Genomic DNA, 24006 nt, shown 5'->3' with positions numbered 1-24006 from the left:
TGTTATAACTTCCTGACTGCAATATAATTCTCTTCTTAAGTGTATTTGCTTTTAGACCAAGGAAAAAGGTGAATAGAAAAGATCAAATGCAATAAATGTAGCTGAAATATGGCCTAAGAATCAGCTAGGAAAAGATACAGTAAATGGCATGGTCTCGCTGAAGTACTTCCTGCCCCGTCCTAGACCTGTGTGAGGCAGGGGTCACGGTCATGCTTTGTCATCTTCTGTCCTGTGGGAAAGGTGATGGCCTTTATGTAATGTTGGTTAAGCTACTTCCTGTTACTTCATCATCACTGGCAGGAGGTTTGCCTTAGAAGGGCAGTAATTGGAGGCAGTCTCGCTCCTCTTCTGATTATCTGAGAAAGTCCAGAAGTGAGTGGAAGAATGGGTGATGGATGGATGCTTGGTAGATGGGTTGGATGGGATGGATGGGTCAGTGGTGGGTAACTGGATCATGGATGGATGGATAATTGGATGAATGGGTGGGTCAGTAGGAGGGTAACTGGATGGTGGTTGGATGGATGGATAGATAAGTCGGTAGGTGAGTTAAGTGGACAAACAGATAGGTCAGTGGGTAGGCAGATGGATGGATGGATTAGTGGGTAGATGGGTAGGTAAATACATAAGTAGAAAGAAACTTAGATATAAAGGTTAAACACATAGGGAAATAAATAAAATTGGGAGATGGGAAGCATATTTGGAGATTTGATGACTCTAGAAAAATCCTGGAGAAATGGTATCTGGAAATGTAAGTCCATCCAGAAAACACAACATTACTATACTTCTCATCTTGAAGAATTGTCTTCAAGACCATTTCAGAAAGAGAAAAATACTTTAAATTACAACAGAAATGATCCCATCTCAACAGTAAGATAGCTGTAAAAATATTTTCAAATATTAACTTGCTGAAAAACAAAAGTTCTGTGGAAGACAGAATCTTGTAGTGTGCCAGGATTGTGGGCCACAGATCTAAAACAGCCTATCTGATCTTTTGTGCCCTCCAAACACAGCAAGCAACAGAAGCCTGACTAGGAAAGCAAATGACTCCGTGGATGGTCTTGTTCCCTCCAGCCACTGAGGGGGAAGAACTGGAATCTGGGCGGTGCACATTCCTTCCCAAAGAGCTACTGAGGGGGCTGAAGTGTCCCCTAGGGCAGGCTCATCTCCCCATGTTGAGGAATGAATGTCCAAAGTCAGCCAATTGAGCATGGCTGGGACTCAGAGCATAAGGCAGAAGTTAAACAATTGTTGCTAACTTTAAACATCACAATAGCAAGGCTAGGGCTTCAAGCAGCACAACACACTCCTGGCGTTTTCTGTGGTGGTTTGCCTCAGCAGCTTTCAGAGTGAGTGGGAATTTCTCCACAGCGCATTTTCTGAAATCAGCAGATAAAGGGAGACTGTAATCCCAAAGTGACGCTGCAGTAACAGATCTCAGTCAACAATCTTGTGGAGGTCATCTTTATGGCTCTGTTGTTCTTCACCGGAAGACACAGCTGAGGCACTCTGGCACCCCTGGGTTATGGAAGAAAGCACAACACTAGGAAATAGACTATCTGCTCCCATTTAACAAAAGCTCTATTAAGATGGGAACTCTGATACAAAAGCAGGTCCCACACAGGGTAACAGATAATTAGAATAAAAACAGACGCTTCAACTGGCTTAAATGTAATCAAAACCCTGGTTACAAATATCCTAACATTAATGGGTCCAGTATGCTTTGTAAGTGACACTCCAAACAGTGGGCAAAGGAGATATCCAGTTAGTGCCATCATTCCCCTAGTGGGTCCTAGCCTGGGAACCCATACCTGGCCTGGACTAGGGCTGATCACGGGCTGGTGGCGTATCTCTCTTGTGCATACCCACCAGTGGGATGGAAAAGCCTTTGAGCTAAGCAGCACTGGGCTGGAGGGAAGAGGTGAGTGAGTGGATGCTGGCCCCCAAGCCCTTCAGCATGGACACAGCAGAGTGGAGGCAGAGCTCAGGGGGAGGGCTGTGTGTGGGCAGCATGGGACTGAATGCAGGTTCACATTGTTTCCAAGTCTTGCTCTTCTCTCGTCCAGTGAGTGAGTCTCACATCACACAAATCTCCACTCCATTCTTTCTGTATAGTTCCTGATGATTGATTCCCAGACAAAAACACTTCCTCCTGTGGTGAGCAGCTCTACTCTCCTGTCAGGGCAGGAAGTTGGGAGAGTTGGAGATCTGTCACAGCTCTGCCCACCATGCAGCGGAGCCAAGGCCAGGGACAGGCAGAGCTGGGGACAGTGGACAAGGAGTTAGATCTGCCTATTTATTCTCTGGGTTCCCTTACCAACCCTCAGCCCCCTCTGAGCAGCCTGTGTCCTTGAACAAGAGCTATTCTGGACAGTCAATAAGGGTCCCAAGGGAACAGTGTGTCTCAGACAAAGCCTTATCTGAAGGATGAGTGATGAGCTGGGGGCTGGGCCCCTTCCTATTACTATCTTATTGATTTACACCTCGAATTCCCAGTGCACAGCTCTGGTGCATCTCATAGGCTGGACTATAAATCCAAGATTCACTATGCCACATCTGGAGAAAGGCAAGGTGGACAGCTCACTTTGGGACCTGGCTAGTCGTACTGGGTGGTAGATGATTGATTCAGAATAGCTGCCTCTCCTCTCTCCATCTAATCCTCCACACATAGACCTCAGGTTCCACCATTCAAAAATATAAAATGTGCCCTTTGTCCCAACAGCTCTTTGATCACAAAAGAAGTCAGTCTTGTAATGTCCATACTAGGTCCAGGATGAGAAATGATCTCCAGTGGTTAGGAGCCTTCTGGTTAACCTAAGTATGCTAGCCTTGCTGTGGCAGGTAAGAGCGGTCATGGGGGATACCCAGCCACTGGGAACTCCCCTGAGATGGACTTGATCAGGATGCACAGTTGATGTAGCAGAGAGAGGAAAGTGGAGACTGGCTTGTAGCAAGAAGGATGGCCAGCTGGAATGCTGTGAGGAGTCTCCAGAGAAACCCTGGTCCCTGACAGGGTTCAGGCATCATGGGTTAAGTGAAGAACAGCACACTGAGCACCCCAATAAGAGGAGGTGACAAACCCTCAGCATCTCAGCTTCTGACAAGAAGCAGGGAGACAAGAGACAGCAGGGGCTGCAGGCAGAAGAGAGGTGCCCCAACCTTGTCTTTTACCCCTGAACGCCTTATTCAGGCCTTGTCCTTGCTGGGCTTCATATTGGCTGAAAACTCAAGTTACATGCATGCCTCTGAGCTCGGTGACAGGCTCCCCAACTGCAGGTAAGTCTGGGTTCCAGGAAGATGAGAAGTGTTGGGTCAAGCCTCTAGAAGGAATCACACAGAACAGCTGTGGGGCTGGCTGTCCCACAGACAGTACTCCTGCTGGCCTGGAGGCACAGAGTGGGCACTGCTTGAATGTCAAGGTGAGCACAAGCTCTGTGGATGGGAGGATAAAGAGGCTGTTTCCTTCCTGATTTAAGACTCTTCGAAGCCTGGCTGGGTAGAGTGCACAAGAGGGGACAGGACCCCTTGGCCAGCTGGTCTGCCATGAATGGTTGTCTGACTCAGGACCTGCAGCCAGTTGACCTCTGCTTCTTTTGTCCTCTTTAGGCCTGACATGGGAGTGTCTACTATGGTGAGTAGATTCTTGTACAGGACCTGAATACAGTTCCCAGAACCTACATGGTGGCATACAATCATATGAAACTCTAGTTACAAGGACTATGATGCCCCCTCTGAACTCCACAGGCACCAGGACATACACAATGCACTCACGTACTTGCAGGCAAAACACTCAGATACTTAAAATAGATCTAAAATTTTAAAAGGAGTAATCTTAAACAAATAAAAAAAGCCTAGACTAAGCATCAGGCATGATGTAATCCCATTGGAAACCTGAGGCAGGAGCATTTCAAGTTTGAGACCAGCCTCAGAAGTATAGTGAGACCCTGGCCCAAAAAACAAAAACAAAACAAAACAAAACAAACAAAAGTGAAAAGAAACAGACCAAACAAAATAAAAAAAAATGTAGAAGCAAACACTTGTGTATTTTTGTTTAAGTGAAAAGGAATACATATATTTAGAAAGTGCAGATTTTAAAAAGCAGACAAACTTTGTCCTAAGTCCCATAACCCAGAGACTGTTTCAACACATTCCTGCAGATGGTCACATACATGGGCTTGTGTGAATTAGACTGCCTTTTTTTTTTTCCATCTCTTCAGCGTGTGTAAATGAATCTCAGTGCCTCACAACACAACCGTCAGTGGCTCTGGCATTTTTACTTCATTCTCTGCGACTGCCTTCGATGTTTTCTTCTTATAAACAATAAAGGGATTAGTGTTTTGTTCCTCCATTTTTTGCAAGTTCCAGAAGCTCCCCTCCAATGACATTGCAAAGGAGCAGATGCTGCCTGGAAGTGCCTGGTAGGTGAGGTGCTGCAGTCCTGTTCTAGAAAGATCTCAGGAGCGCCACTATAAGAGGATAGCCAGACAAAGCTCTTGTTTGGGAAGTCTCTTGTCCCTTAGCCCAAGGACAAGGGACCCTTGGTAACTCAGCCCTTCAGAGTTCTGAGCCCCCACTAGGTGGTCCTGAGTGTCTAAAAGTGCTTGGGCTCTCAGTGCCTCAGTTATGGCTGTGAGTGGCCAGATTCCTCCCTGGTACTATCCCAGTTCATCTCCATGACAACGGTGTGTGGAAACATCACTAAAATCATCTTGTGGCTATGGAGTCCAGTGTCTGGATTCAGATAAGAAGCTGAAGTCAAAGCTGGACATCCATTCTCAGAAAAAAAGAAAAAAAAAAAAAAAGACTCCAGGCTTGGGGTCGCTCGCTTTGCCTCCAGGGTCCCGGCCCTGTAAGTGCAGTGGCACGCTAGTGTTCCTGAGGCTTGTGGATGTCAGGATACCCACACTGAGACATCAGGAGGCACCGCATTGGCGGTGTGGTTTTCCTCGAGAATGCAAGGGTGTCTGTAGTGCAGCTAACAGTCATTAAATCAGATCAGGCAGGGCTGTCCACAGGTGATCACTCTTAAAGACAACAACCTGACCCTGTCTGTTGACCAGAGGAAAGCCAGCCCTTCATGACTGGTTGGGATGTTGCAGGAGGGCTAGAGTGACTGGGACCCTATCTGGCCAGATGGTGGTAAGCAGGCACAGTGCCACATTTCCCAAGAAGTAGGCCCCCATGGAGACAGACCACTCTGAATAAAATAGTCTGCCACAGGTCAGGTGTCTCTGTTTATTGCTTGTTCTGCTTACATGGTGGCACTTGCCTTTGAAGTGGCTTGTCTCCTTTCACTACACTGGAGAGCCTGCCACCCCTTCGGCAAACTTCCTCCTGCTGTTCGGTAGTCCCTAACACCCACCCAACCTTCTCAACCCTTTTGAATGCTAAGGCTGCTGTCCTTAACAAACTTCTGAGGAATATTGAGTAAACCCAGCCTCTGAGACAACTGCAATGGAGCATGAAGATAAATACTGTGAATAACTTGGTCAGGGTCACAGGTACTGGGAGTAGTCCTTTCACCTTATTTCTTTCAGGAGAAAAGGGCTGGTTGGGTTCTGTTAGAGAGCAATTAGCAAAAAACAGGACAAAGCCCTCCCCCACTAAAGTTCCCAAGACCTACATTCAGAGCCCTGTCCTGGGTTACAGAAGGTGGGGATCCTGTGTGGTGCCCTGAAACTCAGGGAGGCCATCTGTTGCTGTCTAGGGTAACACAGCTAGCCAGGCTTCTATCTACATGAAGTCCTTAGATTTCCCCTCCCTGAGCTTTGTATCTTGTTTATTTTAGTTTTCATTTTAAAATATGTTGTTTTTATTAGTTCATTGAGAATCTCATACTTGTATACAATGTAATTTGGGCATAATCCCACCCTTCCCCTACTTCCTCCTAGATCTACCCTCTGCCTCCCTTCTCTTTCTAACTCCCCCTCTTTTTCCTCCTCCTTCTCCTCCTCCTCCTCCTCTTCCTCCTTCCCCTTTTTCTATAGCTCATTGAATACAGCTTGTGTTGCCCATAAACTCCTGGGTGTGGGTCCACCTCTCAGGGACCACACCCTTGAAGAAAATTGCTCTCACCCAAAAGCCATCAACTTTCCAAAGCTCTTCAGCCAGGGCTGGCAGCTTGTGAGCCCTCTCCCATCTATGCTGGAAGGTGGACTGGCTTAGTTTCTCGGGCAACTCAGCTGCTGTGAGGTAGTGAAAGAAGTCATCCTGTGATGTCCACCGCTTTACTCTGGTCCTCCCCAGTATCTAAGTGGCTCTTACAGTCTTGGTCCCCAAGCCTTGGGAGAAAGTGGCAATACAGCTGTCCCATTTGTGGCTGAGTTCTCCACAGACACTTGTTCTCTGTGCAGTTTCTGTGTTACAGCACCATCCCTGATGAGGTCTGAGGAGCTCTCCACCCTAAAACAAACAGCAGTGTAGAGAGACTGCTCACAAAAGCTGCCAATAGATTCAACAGTACTCTCGCTGCCATGACAAATACTTCTAGTGAAATGTACTACTGTTCCAGAAAGACCCCCCCAGGAAGCACAAAAATAACTGATAACATAACATCCACTCAGTATGCAGACCTGTCTAATCAAAAGGGCTCTGAAACTGCCTCTTAGCTGTGTAAGCCTGGCTAATGCCATCCCAGGCCCCCTTTCTGGGAGGCCAATAAATAAACAATGGATTGCTGGAAGAAATGTCTTGGACTAACAGCCAGATGGGAAAGAAAATGTTATTTCTAACCAGTGAACAGTGGGTACCACTTATAACAGTCCCGTGGCATGACGCTGGATCCTGGAGTCATATGTTAGCCACCACCTACAAAAACAAAACAAAAATTCAAAGAAACAAACAAAAACCAAAAATTCAAACACACACACACACACACACACACACACACACACACAAAACAGAACAAGAGGATTTGGGGAAAGGGGGCTTCAATAACACAGATTTAAGATGGCACATTTTTAGAAAGGTCTGCAAGAAGAATGGCTTCTCCCTCAACCAACAACATGACACTACATAGCCAAGGATGACCTTGAATTTCCGACCTTTCTACCTCCACTTCCTAATGCTTTACAAGCATGCGCAGTTTATTTTGGTGCTGGAATGGGCTACCTGACGCTCTCACCTTTTCTAGGAGAGTCTTTTTCCCCCACAGCCCAGGCACTTTGTTCTGCAGCCTTTGTACCAGAAGCGTTACTCTCTAAAGTGACAATTTTAGAATTTTTCTTTCTTTAAAAAATTATGATAAGAATATGGTTTCATTTTAATCCCAGATATGGAGATTTGGGGCTGCTTCTGGCTAGCTGCAGCAGCTGACCATAATTGACCTCAGGCTCTAGCAGAAGCCTGGTTTTGCCAGCTGCAGATCTTTGCTGTGATTGTGAGATGTGTAATTCTGGGAACTTTTCAGAGAGTACATAAATACTAGGGACCCGAGAGGCAGAGTGGGTGGTTGTTCATCCTTAAGGGGGTGGGTTGTGGTTTGTTAGTAGTTGGGCTCAAAGGAGAAACAAGAAAGAAATTAGATTCAGGGATATCTCCCTTCATCCCTCCTTCCCTTCCCCCTCCCCCTCCCTCCCTCTCCCTGCCCCTCTCCCTCCCTCCTTCCCTCACTCTCCCTTCTTACCTCCCTCTCTCTCTCCCTCCCCCTCTCTTTCCTCTATCCTTCTTTTCTCTCCTATCTAGTGCTAGGGGGTGAAACTAGGAGTGGGTGATAAAGGGTAGAAAAGAGAAGAACCCACACAGTAGCAAAGACCAGCTACACCTTCCTACTCTCCCCTGTTCCCAGGGGAGCCTTGTTGTGGCCCTACTGTGTAACTCTATTTATCTTCCTACCCCAGATGTGTGGCCACAGCTTCATTGTGAGACAGGGTAAGCATGCTACTCAGATTGCTACCTCTAACAGATGCTGTTCTGACTGCATGTGTCTTACTGGGCTGCCCTCCACCCCCCACCCTGTCAACTCTCTTCTCTCTCTGCCCTGCCCCTCACTCCTCCAGGTGTCTTTATCACAATACCTGGTTGTCCATGGTTAGGTAGAGACCTAGCACTGGTGGATTTTCTGGGACTCTAGCTCTCACTATCTATCAATAGATAGATAGATAGATAGATAGATAGATAGATAGATAGATAGATAATCACACATAATCTATGCATACATTGTACCAGTTGCCCTTCATACTCTGACTTCTTCTATGCTCCTGCCTCAGCTCTGGGCATCCTGTCCCCCTGTCTCTGCTCCTGCCTTACCTCTTTGCACCTCTAGTGGGGCTCACACCCAGTCCCAGGAACCCTTTCTAGAAGCCTTTTAGCCTCCCATTTCTTGCTGCTTTCCCCTCATTGTGCCTACTCTTGCCCCCCTCCTTCTCCAGCCTTAGATGGAGTGTCTCCATTCCCTTCTCTCCTTTTGTTTCCACAGCGATCTCTACACTGTTTGCTCACTTAAAGCAATCTCTGTCTTTCACCTTAGCCATTCTGGCCACTGCACAGAGCCCACAGCCATGTTTCCGTGAGTGCCAGATGCCTGAAGTTAGCCATGGCAACCATAGGCAAGGAAGGGGGCTCAGCCTCTGCCTCAGCTTCCCTCTGTAGGGAAGGGCAACAAGGAGCGGCTTGGGGCTCCCAGGAGACAAAGGAAGAATATTTCAGCGACCAAACTGAGTCCAGGTACTGAGACTGTAAAGCTGGACAGACCCAATTGGAGCTAGCAGTGTGGGTAACACAGATGCCAGAAACTGATGTCTGAATGAAACAGTTAGCTTAATCCTGGGCATATGGGAAAGTGCTGGCCTCTGCCCATGGGTGTAACTTAGCCTTTCTGATTAGACTGCTGCCCAGGCCTTCTCTGCACTGATGTCATAGCCTTCCCCTACCCTGCAACTGCTCTTCTGAGCCTCACTGTCCCCACCGAGCATGCAGGCAAAGGGGGACAGTCCAGCACTGATTCCTGTGAGAGCAGATGCAGCTACTTCCAGAGCCTCCCTTTCTCTTTGGCCAGTGGTATTTCCCCTGTTAAAGTCACACTCGGCACAGAAGATGCAGCCATGCATGCAGGCCTAGCAGCCATCCAACACTGGCTCTTTTCAGGGTTCTGCACAGCATCCATGCACAGCTTGCTCCTCCTTGAGGACTTCTTAACCGTAAGTACTGACAGTGGTGTCTTAGCAGAGAGTGGGAAAGGGGCCCTGAGCTTTTAACTCCACATCCCCACAGATTCTGCCTCCACCCCACTCCATCTGGGCCCTCAATCTCTCAACCAGCCAGGACTGTGGCTGGAAAAACCTGCTCATACAGAGCCCTGAACACCAAATGCCATTCTTGCTCATTGCCAGGGTGCCCAGTGCCCCATGCTGTTATCCAAGCAAATAAAAAGGGGTTTCTGGTCACAGCCTCTCCCTACACTGAGAAGCAGGACATAGCCAAAGGGCCCTGCTCTGTGTCATGTTTCCAAATTCAGCCACCATGCTTTGTCCCAGCTCTTCCCTCCCAGGATCCTGCTGTGACTGCCTCTTTCTCACCCTCCTTCCATCTGCTACTATGGTCCCCAGAAACAGGCCTCTGTCCTAACCCAGCACAGCCTGTGGCTCTGGATGTCACCCAAAGAAGACATTCTCCATTACCTTTGGTCATCTGGTATTCCAGTCCAAATGACTCTCCTTAAGTGCATGGCGCCCTCTCCTCAACTCACAGCCATTTGTACAATGCAGACCCTCACCATGGTCTCAGGAGCTTGCCGGGACAGAGGAGGGTCCCCAAACTCTGCCATAACGATGTCGTAAGGTCCAGGTCCCTGGTGAGAAGATCCCAAACAGGACTGAATACACTTAGAATCTCAGAGAAGTTCCAGTCAGTTGCTACACCCCTGCATGCTTTGCTTAAGTACAAGAATTCCTTAGGTCCCTCTGGAGACTGGGCCCTGCTTCCACACTAGTGGAACAGAGCAGAGGCAGACTCCACCCCAAGGAGCTGACACAGAGAAACCACAAGGCTGGTGTTATGGTGCCCGTGAGACTCCCTACCCAGACCAAGGAACTGACCTGAGGCTTTGGGGCTCTTATTAACACAGACCATAGCCAGGATCCTTCTCAGGTCTGTTTGGCCTGGTTCTGGAGGGGAAGCAGCCCAATACCTCTCTGCTAGAGTCTGAGAACCAGAGATGGTGCAGAGCTAGGGAGTGGATAAGGGTTATCAGAAGGATAAACATACCTTTAGCGGTCCAGGGTATGCAGCCATTCACCACACCCTCATCAGGAAGGGGATAGGCATCTGTTTTGGGTTTGCAGGAAGAACAGTGGGGAGGAAGGAGAGCAAAGAAACGGTCAAACCAATGGGCAGATTTCAGTGGGCTTATAGTATGGATCTGGGGAGGTGTCCTGCACACATTAAGAGGATGTGATCCACAGGACCCGTGATAAGACCCAAAGCAACTGGATCCCATGACAGGAAGCCTAGGCTAAGATGGGTGAGCACCTGGTAACAGTATGGGAATTGTGCCCAGGTGGGCAAGAGCTTTGGTGATACCTGTCAGAGCCACAGATCATCCACTGGCCCCCAACCCCCAAAGCAACATGCACCTGGACCAAAAGATTAGTTTTCAGGGGAAAGGAGACTGGTTCACCTTGATGACCAGTGTACTTTACCCAAGACCAATTCCTACCCAAACACTGCCCTTGGTAGTGGGGCTTCCAAGAACAGACATCTCAGTAGAGAGTAGTGACCCAGCAGATGAGCACAGGAGAATGTGCAGAATCCCCTCGATGACCTCTGCTTCCCAGGCACTGTATGAGGCATCAGACTGTGAACCCCTGGGAAGCAAACCGAGGCCCGAGTCTAAGTGAGTCCTCCACCCTGAGTGTCCTGGGAGTGTGCATCCAGAAACTTGGATGGGAGGTGCAGGCGATGTGCCGAGTCCTCGAAGCCCAGGGCAGGTAAGGCTGCAGGACAGTCTGCTGAGGAAAGGCAGGGAGTCTTACTCTAGTTGCTGGGGAGATGGCTCAGTCAGTGAAGTGTTTGCTGTTTAATGAGGACCTGAGTTCAGATTCCCAGCATCTGTGTAAAAAGCAGGCTTGTTCTGTAGTTCCAGTGTTGGAAAAGCAGAGGCAAGTGGGTTCCTGGGGCTGTATAGCTTAGGCTCAGTAAGATATGTGATCTCAAACCAAGATGGAAAGTGATAAAGGGAGAGGTAAGAATATCAGTCTCAGCCGGGCGTGGTGGCACATGCCTTTAATCCCAGCACTCAGGAGGCAGAGGCAGGCGGATTTCTGAGTTCGAGGCCAGCCTGGTCTACAGAGTGAGTTCCAGGACAGCCAGGGCTACACAGAGAAACCCTGTCTCGAACAAACAAACAAACAAACAAAAAAGAATATCAGTCTCTGTCCTACACATACACAGAGAGACAGAGGCAGACAGATGAAAACAGAGTATGAGAGAGAGAAAGACAACACACGAGAGAGAACATGAAAGAGAGAGAGAGAGAGAGAGAGAGAGAGAGAACATGAGAGAGAGAACACCCCTCTAGTCTCCGCAGGTAGACTGGGGTGAAAAGTGGAGAGCTTCAGTCTGGGTGGCAGTGATGGTCCCAGGAATGAATGAGTTTGATGAGTTTGGTATTACCAAGGTGCTACAATGATAAGCTTGATATTATGTGGATCTTGACATGAGAAGCATACATCTCAGCAGTGGGAGAAAACAGTAACATCCCACACAGGTGGGGGCTTGCCTCAACACTCACTCTGGATGGCTCATAGTGTGGATTATGTCAGCGAATAAAGTTGAAGTGAGGAATAGATCAGGAAGGTGGTTCCTCCCTCTCCCCACCATAGCCACAGGCCCCCGGGACTTAGAGTTGGGCAAAAGCCCCACAGATTTATCCTCACTGGTCTTACAGGGTATTGAATATGTCTTCTCTGATGCCTTTTGAAGTGGAAACTTAAGGGTTCTTTGGAAAGTGTTGAATGGTGTTTTGCTGAGTCAAACTCATGAAGGAGGGTTTTCCTGAAGTAGACACAAGTGAAAGAATATTTTGCTAAAGCAAGCACGAGTAAGGCTATGCGATGAAGGATCCTTTGCTAATGACACACATGCATTGGTCTGCCTTACATTTAGTAGTCAAGTACCATTTGTCAGGACTCCATAAGGAGAAGCACACCAAAAAACTTCTGGTGATGTGCTTCAGTTTCTTGCCACTGCCCCGGACTTGAGCTGATTGGCAGAGTGATGTTCATGTGCTGAGACAATCACAGTGCTGAGACAAGCCCCGTGGAGGATGTGTCTGGAGGGAGTATAAATAGGACTTGACGGCCAGTGAAGGAGGTTGAGCTTGACTTGCTGTGCAACACTTGTTGGTCTCATGTCTTCGCTGATCTTCACTTCACTGAGAGAAGCACAGCCAAGAACTGCTCCTGACATCCTTGCTGGTCCAAATCCTGCCAGGTTGTGCTACCTGCTGCTATCACAGCCCTACTTAACTGGACTGCTAGTGTATCTGTGAAGTGTTTGCAAGTGAATCAAGCTACTGCTGCTGACCTGCAAACTGAGCTTCTGATTTCCTGACAATGCAGATAGGATTTACTCAAAAAAAAAAAAAAATCTAAGCAGATCCACTTCCCCTGTATCCTTTTTTCCCCCCACCCCATTACCTCCTGTGGGTGGTGTGCTAGAAGGGAGGTTAAATCGTTTAAGAACTATCATTAAAAGTAGGCTTTTTAAAATATTCTAAATATCATTCCTTTTATTTTTTATTTTTTATTAAGTATTTTCTTCATTTACATTTCAAATGCTATCCCCTTTCCTAGTTTCCTCTTTGAACGTCCCCTATCCCCTCCCCCCCCCCACCCTGCTCCCCAATCCACCAACTTCCTGGCTCTGGCAGTCACAGCCTTCTCTCTGGTCTATAGAGTGGGGCTGCCTAGTAGCATATAAAGTGATGGGTGGCTAGATCACCCAGGTCAGCAGGCACAGTGTTCCACACCATGGGGTCTGGAAGTTTCAAGCTTATCCTCTTCTGTGTCTAGTTGAAGTGGCTCTGACAGAGAGAGCTGGTAGACAGCTGTGAGGCCCTACAGATGAACAAGAGCCACTCCATCTGACACAGAGGCTAAGAATGCTGACTTCACTAGATTGTCCCATGGCATGCCAGCTCCAGTGCAGACGTCCTGGAGCCTCACGGGCAGTTGCAACCTTGTTAGAACATGGGAGGGTCCAGAGAAATCAGGTTTTCTGAATGACCCTCAGCTGCACAGACCTGTAAGTCTGAATTATGAGCAGTCAGGACACTTCCGTGCTAAGTCTCTGCTTCTCTGGCCCATTCTCAAAGCATACTAGCTTTGCAGAGATGTATTCATGAGTATGTCTATGTTGAGTAGGCTTCAGACCTACATGGCTACCACTGTGATCCACAAACACAAAGTCGTTGAAAAGCTACAGAGCTATTAGAGCTTGTCTTCATCTTCCTGTGTTTCCTTGGAAAGCAGTGAACTGATTGCTATGCATTGTCACCTGGGATGGAGGAACTCACTGAACCAGTCAGGAGTCATGAGATGGCCTGCAGGAAAGGAAGTAGAAAACCCAGGTATGAAAACACAGAAGGGTTGGGGCTGGGGGAAGGTGTCTTTGAATGCAGCTGGCTTCTGACCTGGTTCAGGCAGGAGCCCTAGCCTGGCTTGGAGGTTGGCAGACCCCATTTAGCCACTCCTCCCATGCCTTGACTGGAAAGCTCTCACTTTGATTTGGATATGAGCTGCAGGCTCATGGATGAAGGTCACTTGCCAATAGTGACACATGGCACTATTGTGAGAAGTCCCGGGTATTCTCAGAGGTGGGGTCTGGAGAGAGGAAATAGGTGGCTTAAGGCAGGCCTATGGGTAGAGGGAGCTCCCCTCCCCCAATCTGCTTCTCCTCTGCCATGCAGTAATAAGTAGCCTCTCTATCCACACGCTTCTGGCACCACTGGCTATGAGATCCATACCTTACCAGAATCAGTGAAGCCAAGACTATGGATTGTGGCCTGTAAAATCATGTGCAAAGCACATACTTCCTTAAAGTTGTTTTCTCAAGCATTATAGTAATGAAAAATGAGGGTTGAGGAGATGGCTCAGTGAGTGCAGTGTGTGTTGTACAAGTGCAACGAATCCCCAGAAACCACCAAACCCATGTGGGGAAAAAAAAAAAAAAACTGGGCATGTGGCATGTCCCCCTGGGGTCGGAGGTAGAGACAGTCCCTTGAGCTCATTAGCTAGACAAACTAGCCTGCTTGCTGAGTTTGGGGCCAATGAAAAACATTGTCTTATTTTTTTTCCCCACAGAGGAATATATCTGAATTAAGAGCACCCAAAGTTGTCATCCGGCACACACACACACACACACACACACACACCTAGTAGGAATACTACTCCCATTTTACACATGAGAAGACAGGCTCAGATAGGATAAGGAACATTCCCAGAGTCACACAGCTATTCCTCAGAGTCTGACCTCAGTGCCCCTCTCAGCCTCCCTAGCGTCAGATGGCCGGCAGGGAAGTGCAGTGAATAGATGTTTGCATTGTCTCTCAGAGATTCAGCACCTCACTGGAAACAGGTGCCTCCACCCAGACACTCAGCTGGGCCCCAGTAGCTCCTGCTTGGCAATGGTGTGAACACATGTCCTGGGAATTCACAGCAACAGCCAAGACACTAATTCTGTAAAGGTCTCTAAGCACCTCCAGGTTGCATTCTGAGCTGGAAACTCATGTGAGCTATCTTGAGCATATAGTAGCTTAAGGGACAGGGGGGTTCTGGAGGGCTTGAGGATAGGTAAAACCTGGAGGTGCTTCTGGAGAGGGAGGGCCATCCTGTGGGCAGGCTCTAGGCTCAGGGAAGATCAGTGTTTGGAACCATACTGCTTTGGAGGGGAAGCCAGCCTCAGGAGTAATTACTGATTCGCTGGCTTCATAAAGCCAAGTCACAGGCAGTCATGGAAGATGCTGGCTAGAAAAATTTCACACGTTCATTTAATCTGAGCCCAAATACAGGTGCTGGCCATGAGGCAAAGAGGTGTTACTCCTTCCAGTGTTTAACTGGGCCTTCAGAGATGGAGCCTAACAACCAAAAAGACCCTGACAGTATGGCAGTCATTGTTAACCACCTGGCTCATGTCAGGCACATCCACCAGCTTCCTTGCATGGCCTCTTTCTGAAATCTGCAAGAGTCTCTGCTGCCAGTTTAAGAGGCTCCTGGGTGAGCTACCAGTCCTCTGTATACCACCTGACTCATTGCACAGCTGGCTGCCAGTTCAGAGATGGAGCACTCAGGAGGCCCAGTCTGGCTTAGTGGTTCTCCACTAACCTCACTCCTTTGCCAGCCCACAGCACCCTGGGGCAGAGTCCTTAAGGCCCATTTACATCAGCCATCTAAGCCCCTTTAACCTGCCTCTCAAGAACAGGACTTTTAGAGCAGTAGGGGTGAGAGAGGCTTTCTGTATCCCAGTAAAAGTCTCAGAAGCTCCCAGGCTTCCTCTGTAAGGTGGAAGCTTACTCTGTAAGCTTTTTTCCCAAAGCTTCCTGCTCACAGGGGAGACATCACCTATGCGAGAAGCCCAAGGTAGGTCTCTGTGTGAACTGTGGTCTCACAGGTGACCATGTCCCAAGGGAGTTGTACTACTTCAGCTGTTCCCTGCTGCCCAGGCCTTGGACAACAGGCCCTCTACTGTGGTTGTTCCCTCTTAGCATTTCTGAAGCCCGGTGCATGGCCTAGATCATATGAGTGTCCCAGTAAAGGCACTTGCAAATCACCCTCTTCTACTAAGTGCGAGTGGGCATGCTGGGATGACATGCTCCGGGCAGCACAGTGTGGGTGACATGTTCGGTGCAGATCAGTCATGTTGAGCATCACTATGCTGACTCACTGAAGTCTCAGGAGTGCAGTCCACTGTGCATGTCCATGGGCTGGGCTGGTGGAGAGGAGAGACAGACCTTAGTCACAAACATGCCATGTTCTTGGTCCCACCCAGGGATAACAATCACTAGATACAAAACGCTATGCTGAGGGAAGACAGAAGTCACCTCACTATCAGGTCTGGTCCTAAGAGAGACCAGCTTGAGGCCACACTCACAGAGCAAAAAGCCCATCCTGACAATGCCTTTTGGCCCAGCCCCAGTTCCTCAGAAGGAGCTGCCTTTAGCATCCTTCACTGGGAACACTTAATAGATCCAGAAGTCCTACCCAAGGGACAACTCCATACACTGAAGAGAAGACATGGTGCCACAGGGCCCAGAGCAGGGTGGGTGAAGTGGGGAGTCACACAATAAAGTGACAAGGAGACCAGCCCTACATTTCAAGTCTGGGCTTCAAAGAAACCAAGGAACCTTGAAGCTTCAGTTTGGGTGACACATGCAGGACAAAGTCCTTTTTTGTCTTGAAGTGACCAGGAAGGATCCTCTCCTGGCCCTTCCTGGGTATCACTCTAGCTCCTGACCCTGGCATCCCAGATCTTTCTGACCTTCTGCTGAGACCCCTGGTATCTGGTTCCTCTAAAAATTACAGCTCATCCTGAGAGAACCCACTGCCTCCAGCAGAGAAAGAAGATGGGAATCCTGGCAGGGAGCTCTTGTGACTGTCCAACATCAGGAGCCAAGAGTTTAAGGGAAGTCAGAATATTCAAAATACCAAGCATCAGACTTCTTTGGAATCTTAAATAGAGCAGGGTTCATTTGTCATCATTTTTAATGCTTCAGATTCTGTCCTCTTTGTCCACGTATAGCATGTACCTCTTCATGCATGTGTAACACATATTGCCCTTGCTCATCTCCCTCTGACTCCCACCAGTCCCACTCCTACAGTCATGTCTTTCTTGTGTATGTCAGGTCTCACATAGGCAGCCACATCTGTATTGTGTTCATGGCAGAAATAACCATGTCATGTGATCACTTCAAACCCTCAAAATTCCAGAAGCATTAAAAAAAAAAAAAAGTTTTAGAGGAGGCTCACATCATCCCAATGCCCTCAGAACTGAGCACCAGGAAGGGTGGGGGGCTGCTTCAGCTGTAAGAGAATAGCTAGGTGACCTATATACAGGCAGGCCGAAGTGTGTGTCACAATAATCATCCTGGCCTCTGGGTCACCCAAGCACCCCCTCTATCCTATACTGCTCACTAAAACACAAAAGTTTGTGCGGCTCAGTTTTTTGGGTTTGTTTGTTTGTTTGTTTGTTTGTCAACGTGACACAGGACACTAGAATGTTAGCTGAGGACTTGCCTCCATCAGGTCACCTGAAGGCAAGTTTGTGGGATGTTTTCTTGATTAGTGATGGATGTGGTGGGGCCCAGCCCACTGTGGGAGGCTGAGCAAGCCATGAGGAGTAGGCCAGTAAGCAGCACCCCTCCCTGGCTTCTGCTTCAATCTCTACCTCCAGGTTTCTGCCCCGACTTCTCTCTATGATGGACAGTGCTCCGACATGTAAGCCAAATAAACCCTGTCTTTCCCAAGCTGTCATGATGCTTGTCACAGCAACAGAAAGCAAACTAGGACAGAAGTGAGGCCAGAGTGTCAGCTCACAGGACACTGACCAGAGCAAAAGTCCATAGCCAAGCAGGAAAGCACTTGCTTCAGTAAAAACTTCATCCCAAGAAGGGAAGGCAAGGTGGTGGGATAATGGAGTTCCAGGCTTGGAACACAACTCCACATAGACTGTATAGTTTGGACTTGCTTCCGGTGTTTCTAGAATTCCTCCTCCGAGGAGACAACTGACTAAAGCATGATTCCCCAAGCTCCCCCTGGGGAACAGTTATGGTTATTGGTATTATAGAGCGTAGTGAGGGGCTGATGCACAAGGGCACTGGGAAGGCTTTACCAACATGGAAGATGGCCCCCTCAGGCTGTGAAGCAGAGTCTCTTCTGTTCATTTCCCCTGCATCCACTCCAGCACCCCTTGAGACCTAAACTCTGAGGCATGTGTGCTAGGGCAGAATGGCAAAGAAGAGTGACAGAAATATCAGGTGAGGGCTCACTGAGCCTCCCCACACTGCCTTCTCTGTGAGAACAGTGAACAAGCTTGACCCTGGTGGGCTCAAGCTTGACCCTGGTGGGCTCTTGCAAGTGGGCTGGGCATGACTGCTCTGAAAAAGACAGTGGCGGCTTTGCTTTCAGGATAGTATTTTATAGCACCCGGGACTATAAAAATCACATGGGCATGTGTGCGTGTGTATTTATGCAGTATTATAAAGATCATATGTGCATATATGTGTAGGTATATATGTATACTCACATGACTAGCTGCAGGTGGCAGTAAAACCTTGTAGTCCCGGCACTCAGGAGGATGAGCTAGGAAAGTCCCAAGCCCAAGGTCAGTCTGGGTTACACAGGAAGACACTATCCACAAGAGGGAAGAAGCTGAACTTGGTAGCACAAGGCTTTAATCCCAGCACTGAGGAGGGAAAGGCAGAAGAATTTCTGAGTTTGGGCCCAGCCTAGTCTACATAGCAAGTTCCATGTCAGCCAGAGCCTCATAATGAGACCTATCTCAAAAGGAGGAGGTGGGAAGAAGAGAACAATACACACACACACACACACACACACACACACGCACACACACACTCACACACACACTCACACACTCACACACACACTCACACAATACACACTCACACACACACACTCACACACACACACTCACACACATGCGCACACACACGCACACACACTCATACACACACACACACACACAATTTTCATACACCCTATTTTAAACATTGATACATACTCTTTCTGTAAAAAATAACTGCCAATAGACAATTTTTGACATTTACATAATTTTAAGGTTTATTACTAAAAATTACATATGTGTGCGTGTATGTATGTGTGTGTGTGTGTGTGAGAGAGAGAGAGAGAGAGAGAGAGAGAGAGAGAGAGAGAGAGGAAGACTGAGTATGTTCATATAGTACAGTACCTACAGAGGCCAGAAGAGGCTGTAGGGTCCCCTGAGCTGGAGTCACAGATGGCTGTGAACACCTGGGAGTGATGCTGGGAACCCAAACTTGGTTCTCTTCGAGAGCAGTGAATGCTCTTAACCACCAAGCTATCTCTCCAGCCCTGTCACAATTTGCTTTGGTTTTGTCTTCAATAAAAAGGCCCTGGCCCTGGTCACTTCTCTTCAGTGCAGAGCCTGCGTCTTCCTTGCCTCCTCTACTGAGCTTTCCCATCCTTCTCTGGCACTCTGAAGAGTTTTTGTGAAAATTAGATGAAGTCTCCTCCTCTGGGCAGTCACAGGTGGGACAAACCTTGGTGGGTGAGTTGCACTTCAGCAAAGCAGAACAACACATTTCTTTATCGGGGTGGACACAGCCCTGTACAGGGACATAGCAAATCTACCAAGAGCGAGGTTTTTAACTAGTCACCTGGACAGGCACCCAGGAACAGTGCCTTGGTCCTTGATTTCTTACCATCCCAGGAAATAAAAAAAAAAAAATTATGCTAGATGGGGCCTGGAGAGAGCACTGGCTATTCTTCCAGACAATCTGGGACAGTCTCTTGTAGAACTCATGTATGTAGTATAGCTGGGCCCAAACATGTCACTAGTGACACAGCAACTCCACGCTACTCCAGCCAGAGTCTAAGACTGATGCCATACAGCTGGCAGCTGGACATTAGCTAGCCAAATGAGACCCTAGCTCAATCCCCCTTGGTCGTATGGAGTTAGAAGGGACAGTAAATATAAAATGAGTGGTCTACTAATAAGGTGTTCTTCGACAGAGACCTACATGGCCACGGAGGCATATGTAGCCTAGAGTCATAACTCTCATAGTCAAGGACACGGAGGGCTGCCAACAACAGTGAGCAGAACTCAGGAAGAGAGGCAGACCTCAGCCTCCAGACACAGGGCATGGATTCTCCATATTCAAGTTCTCTAACCCATAGCACTGTTTATAGTAGTTCTGGTGAATGAGTACATAGGCACATAGCAGGAACTCAGCACATTTTAGCACATAATTATTGAAGACAGGAGGGCTGGGCTGTGGCTCAGTGATAGAGCACTTAGCATGTGTGCTGCTCTGGCTTACAATCCCAGCACAGCAAGCAAACAACAAAAATATCAGTCGATGTTTAAAAGAAAGTGTTTGGAAATTGTGATGTGGGGAGCAGACACAAGAAGCAAGCATTAGGATGTCTTTAAAGGTGACAGACAGGACCAGGACTGTGGGCTTCTTTCAGATATCTGCTTCCTGGTCACTTTAAATGTCCCTCTGCAAGCACTTTGAATTCTGTTATTCAGGGCTGCGATTAGGTAATTCTGTGCTGGTGTGCTTTGTGGACACCTGGTATGGGTGGAGTGACACCTCTCCCTGCAGCTAGACAACCTCTTTTCAGCAGGTCCAGGAAACTGAGTGTTTCTGCTTTGCCTTCCTCACTCTACTGCTGTGGGATGTGGGGACGAGAGGCTCCCAGTCAGGGAAGCCAGGTTTCTGCCTGAGGCGGATGGAATTCTAACACACCCTGGAGCAGAGAGACAGAAATTGCCTTTTAGACGGCTGCCATTAGCAATATTCAGCAGGCAGGTTCTGCAGGGCAGTTTAACCTTCAGTGACCTCACAGCTCAGCACCAGCGCCGCCCTCTCTCAGTCTCACAGACAAGCTGTTAGATACGTTTGTACTCTGTACAGTGGTCTACTCGCAGTTATATTTCAAGGGGAGTACTAGAGGGGATTTTTTTCCTCTTTTGTGTGACTGACACACACACATACACACACACATACACACACACACATTATCACACGGGGAGGTTAAACACACCCCTTCACACTCATCATCATGGGGAGGTTAAATCTAAGAGCTTCGTGCTAATCAGGCCACACCAAATATACAGTCAGAGCTCAGCAAATAATTAATAGTAATGAAAATTGACGTTGTAAAAATTAAAGTGAGAGCTGAGAGAAGGAACTGGTCTGGTTGTCAAACCACAGGCCTAAAGGGAAACGGGTGGCCTAGGAAGATCTTTTAATTAATTTCAGAGTTTCCCTGTTTCTCTTCCACCAAATGAGCTGAGCTGTCAGGACCCTGTGCAGAAAGACTATGGAGAGGTGATCCCATTTAAGGACTAGGCCTGTCCAGGGGATCCAGGAACTGAACCCCTGGCCAGGGAAGCTTAAGGTGGGGGTGACACAGTCCAAAGAGAGGTTCGTTTTATAAATGTACTTTTATTACTGATGAATAAAACCAAGAGCTTCACCTCATTCATAGCTAAGATAAAAATGGGTCTCTCCTGCCTGACCAAGTTCAGCCACTGCACTGCAGCATTAACTTGTATTCTAACAAGATTAAAATATATTTGTCCTGGGGATTAGCATACTTAAGTCTCCCTTTGCCTTTTTAGTGGTGGCAGAGCACTTTGATCTGCCTTGCGTGGCAAGCCCGGCTTGGGCCCAGCTATCGGACTGCCAAGTGTGAAATCAGTCTGATGTCATCCCATTCTTCATCTTTTACATCTCTCACCAGTTTAATTATATTTCCGCCACAAAGCTCCAGCACCTCGTTGCATATGCAAGTTTGACCAGGAAGCATTTCTTTTAAAAGGTACGAATGAAAATATGCCTGTAGGGGGAAGGGAGGGCATTGGGACAGCGCGGAGAAGTTTCAAATCTTCAGGGAGTGAAAGCAAGGGATGGCTCTTGTTTTGGCCCCATAACTGTTCTCACCTGTGTGGAAGGGTGTGTGGGACTTCTATCAAGCCCAGGAGGTGTGTACTGTGTCCCTTCTGAAACCATGCATAAGGGCCTTGGGGACAAGGTCTGAGAGGTGCTTGGGCCTGTGACTCCTGTGAGCTGGCATTTACACTTTGCCCTCAACAAGCTATTCTCTTTTCTGCAGGGCACTCCCACCTCTGTATTAACTCTCCCCTCACACATGATGAGCCTCTGCCAGCTACCCCATGATTAGGAAGTATAAGGAAAGTGTAAAGAAAAATTCCTGAGTCTAATTGGTCTTTGATCACCTTAAAAGAAAAATCAGAACATTACTGGGGAGCACTGGGGAGCAGGGTGGTACTGGACTATGTTCACACAAGCCTTGAGCTAAAATAAATCTCCCAGGGAGTGCGTTCCAATATCTCTCACTCACAAGTGATCACACCTACTATAATATGGCAGTTTATTTCATGTCCCTCAGAACCGCTTAGAAACGCCAACCAGTCATCAGAGGAAGCCCAAACTCACCTGAGGATGACACTTGACATAGTCACCTTCCTCCAATACAATCCAATGCCTCTTCCAGTCTGTCTGGAGGGTGGGAAGGAAGACAAATGGATGTCTCATGCCCTTCGTGCCTGCTCTAACAGTGTGTGGCAGCTACTTTCTGCAAAAACAGAGATGGATCGTCTATGTGGTGCCAGGGCTTTGACCTTCAGTCCATGCTCATATCCCACTGATATGCCATTGGAGGGCCTCAAAGACCCGGTATTCTCTCCCTTTGGGAATCACTTGCACATCCAAGCTGCTGAGACTAGAAGAGGAGGCAGTGTGAACTCTGGAGAGCAGGCAAAGGCGGTACTGGGCAGTACTCTTCTTAGACAAGCCTCTTCTGTGGTTCCTTGAGGGAGTAGTTTCCTCTCTCTCTCTCTCTCTCTCTCTCTCTCTCTCTCTCTCTCTCTCTCTCTCTCCCTCTCCCTCCCTCCCTCCCTCCCTCTCCCTCTCTCTCTCACAGGTGACCACTGCTTAGTTTTAGCCAAGGCAGAGCCCAAGAGGTCTTTGACAGCTGTGGGCTTAAGCTTATTTTCTTTTGAGTAATCACTCCTGTTAAAATTGGAAGTTAACAACACCTTGCTTCTTAAACAGAATGATATAATTATAAAATTATCTCCCCATAATTAACTCAGGATTATGCTTCATTCTAGTTAGCATGTAATCAAAGCCTGTTATGCTTTTAGCTATAGGAACATCAATTAATTGGAAAGGGTTAGTTAGAGCCTTCACTCATATCATAAGGATGCCCATTATTCTTGTGGGAAGAGCCACATGATGGAAGGGCTTGATGCAAGGGGTGTGCTCAGACTACCACCCACAAGCAAGGGCTAGAGATGATCTTCAGTCAGAAACCTTGGTTTGGGGCCTGGGGATGGGAAGTTCTCCTTTCCATGTTTGGGGTGAGGTTGGCCTCATTAGCATAGCAACCTCTATTCAAGGCATAAAATATCATTTGGACCATAAAACAAGGTGCATGAAATTTTTATGTTTGCTACAGAAGCCTTACCTATTCTGAAGTCAAGCTCAGGGTGTGTGTGTTGAGAATGTGTATTTTGAAATGGGGCTAGTGTGTGCTAAATGGTTGGAGATTCTTAGAATGCTAGGAAGACCATTGGTTCACTCACCAATACAAACAACAAAACAAAAACCTAGGGTAGAGGTTGGAGTGCAGATCAAGAGGGACCACTTACCTGGCACTCATGAGCCCTGGGTTCCATCCCCAGCACCAAATAACCTGGCTGTGGTGGTCCTTATTCTAGCATTGGGAAATAGAGGCAGGAGGACCAAATGTTCAAAATCATCATCGACTATATAGGGATTGTGAGGACAGCCTGGGATACCTGAGCCCTGGCTCAAAAATAAATAATACCCCAGAAGGAAGAACATACACTATAAAAAACAAAGAAAACAGTTTCCCAAAGTGTGTGGAAGAAATATTTCTGCAAAGTGCTAGAAAGCCCTGCCATGTTTCCCCACTTTCTGTTACTGTACCACTTGCTGTGATCAAGTGGGATTTTCTTTCCATTTTATTTTTTTCTTTTCTCCTTTTCCTCCTCCTCTCCTCTTCCTCCTTCCTCCTCCCCCCTTTCTGCCTATCCCTCTGTGAGAAAGTTTTATTGAATAGATCAGACCTCAAATATACCTCTCCTAGCTATTATATCTTCTATCTATCCTTTCTCTATTTTTGCCTAGATGGCTGCACAGATGTCACATTGGTTAGCAAAAGCAAGCAAAATATGGGTGCCTGAAGCACCAAGGCACCTGCGCTGGAAGGGCGCAGCTGTGAGCAAGCCTAGGGACTTACC

General features: G+C 47.8%; 2 long non-coding RNA genes across 4 annotated transcripts; both read right to left on the bottom strand.

Moving 5' to 3' along the window:
* Nucleotides 1–6678: 6678 nt before the first annotated feature.
* On the bottom strand, nt 6679–10640 carry Gm35395. Its single transcript, XR_389797.4, has 3 exons — nt 10201–10640; nt 9615–9784; nt 6679–6804 (listed from the first exon to the last, which is right to left on the bottom strand). It is a non-coding gene; the product is annotated as a predicted gene, 35395 (long non-coding RNA).
* An 828-nt stretch (nt 10641–11468) lies between these two features.
* Nucleotides 11469–22596, bottom strand: Gm42242. 3 transcript variants are annotated; one of them, XR_001784830.2, is made up of 4 exons: nt 22175–22596; nt 18235–18393; nt 15877–15921; nt 11469–13537 (listed from the first exon to the last, which is right to left on the bottom strand). It is a non-coding gene; the product is annotated as a predicted gene, 42242 (long non-coding RNA). The 3 variants fall into 3 exon arrangements; XR_880909.2 differs by lacking the exon at nt 11469–13537 and having other exon boundaries at nt 15691–15921; XR_001784831.2 differs by lacking the exon at nt 11469–13537 and having other exon boundaries at nt 15691–15921; nt 18235–18290.
* Nucleotides 22597–24006: the final 1410 nt, after the last annotated feature.

This window comes from Mus musculus, chromosome 5, assembly GCF_000001635.26.
Source record: "Mus musculus strain C57BL/6J chromosome 5, GRCm38.p6 C57BL/6J".
Classification (NCBI taxonomy): Eukaryota; Metazoa; Chordata; class Mammalia; order Rodentia; family Muridae; genus Mus; species Mus musculus.
The sequence above is the reverse complement of the archived record's forward strand: the minus strand, read 5'-3'. Positions and strand labels throughout refer to the sequence as shown.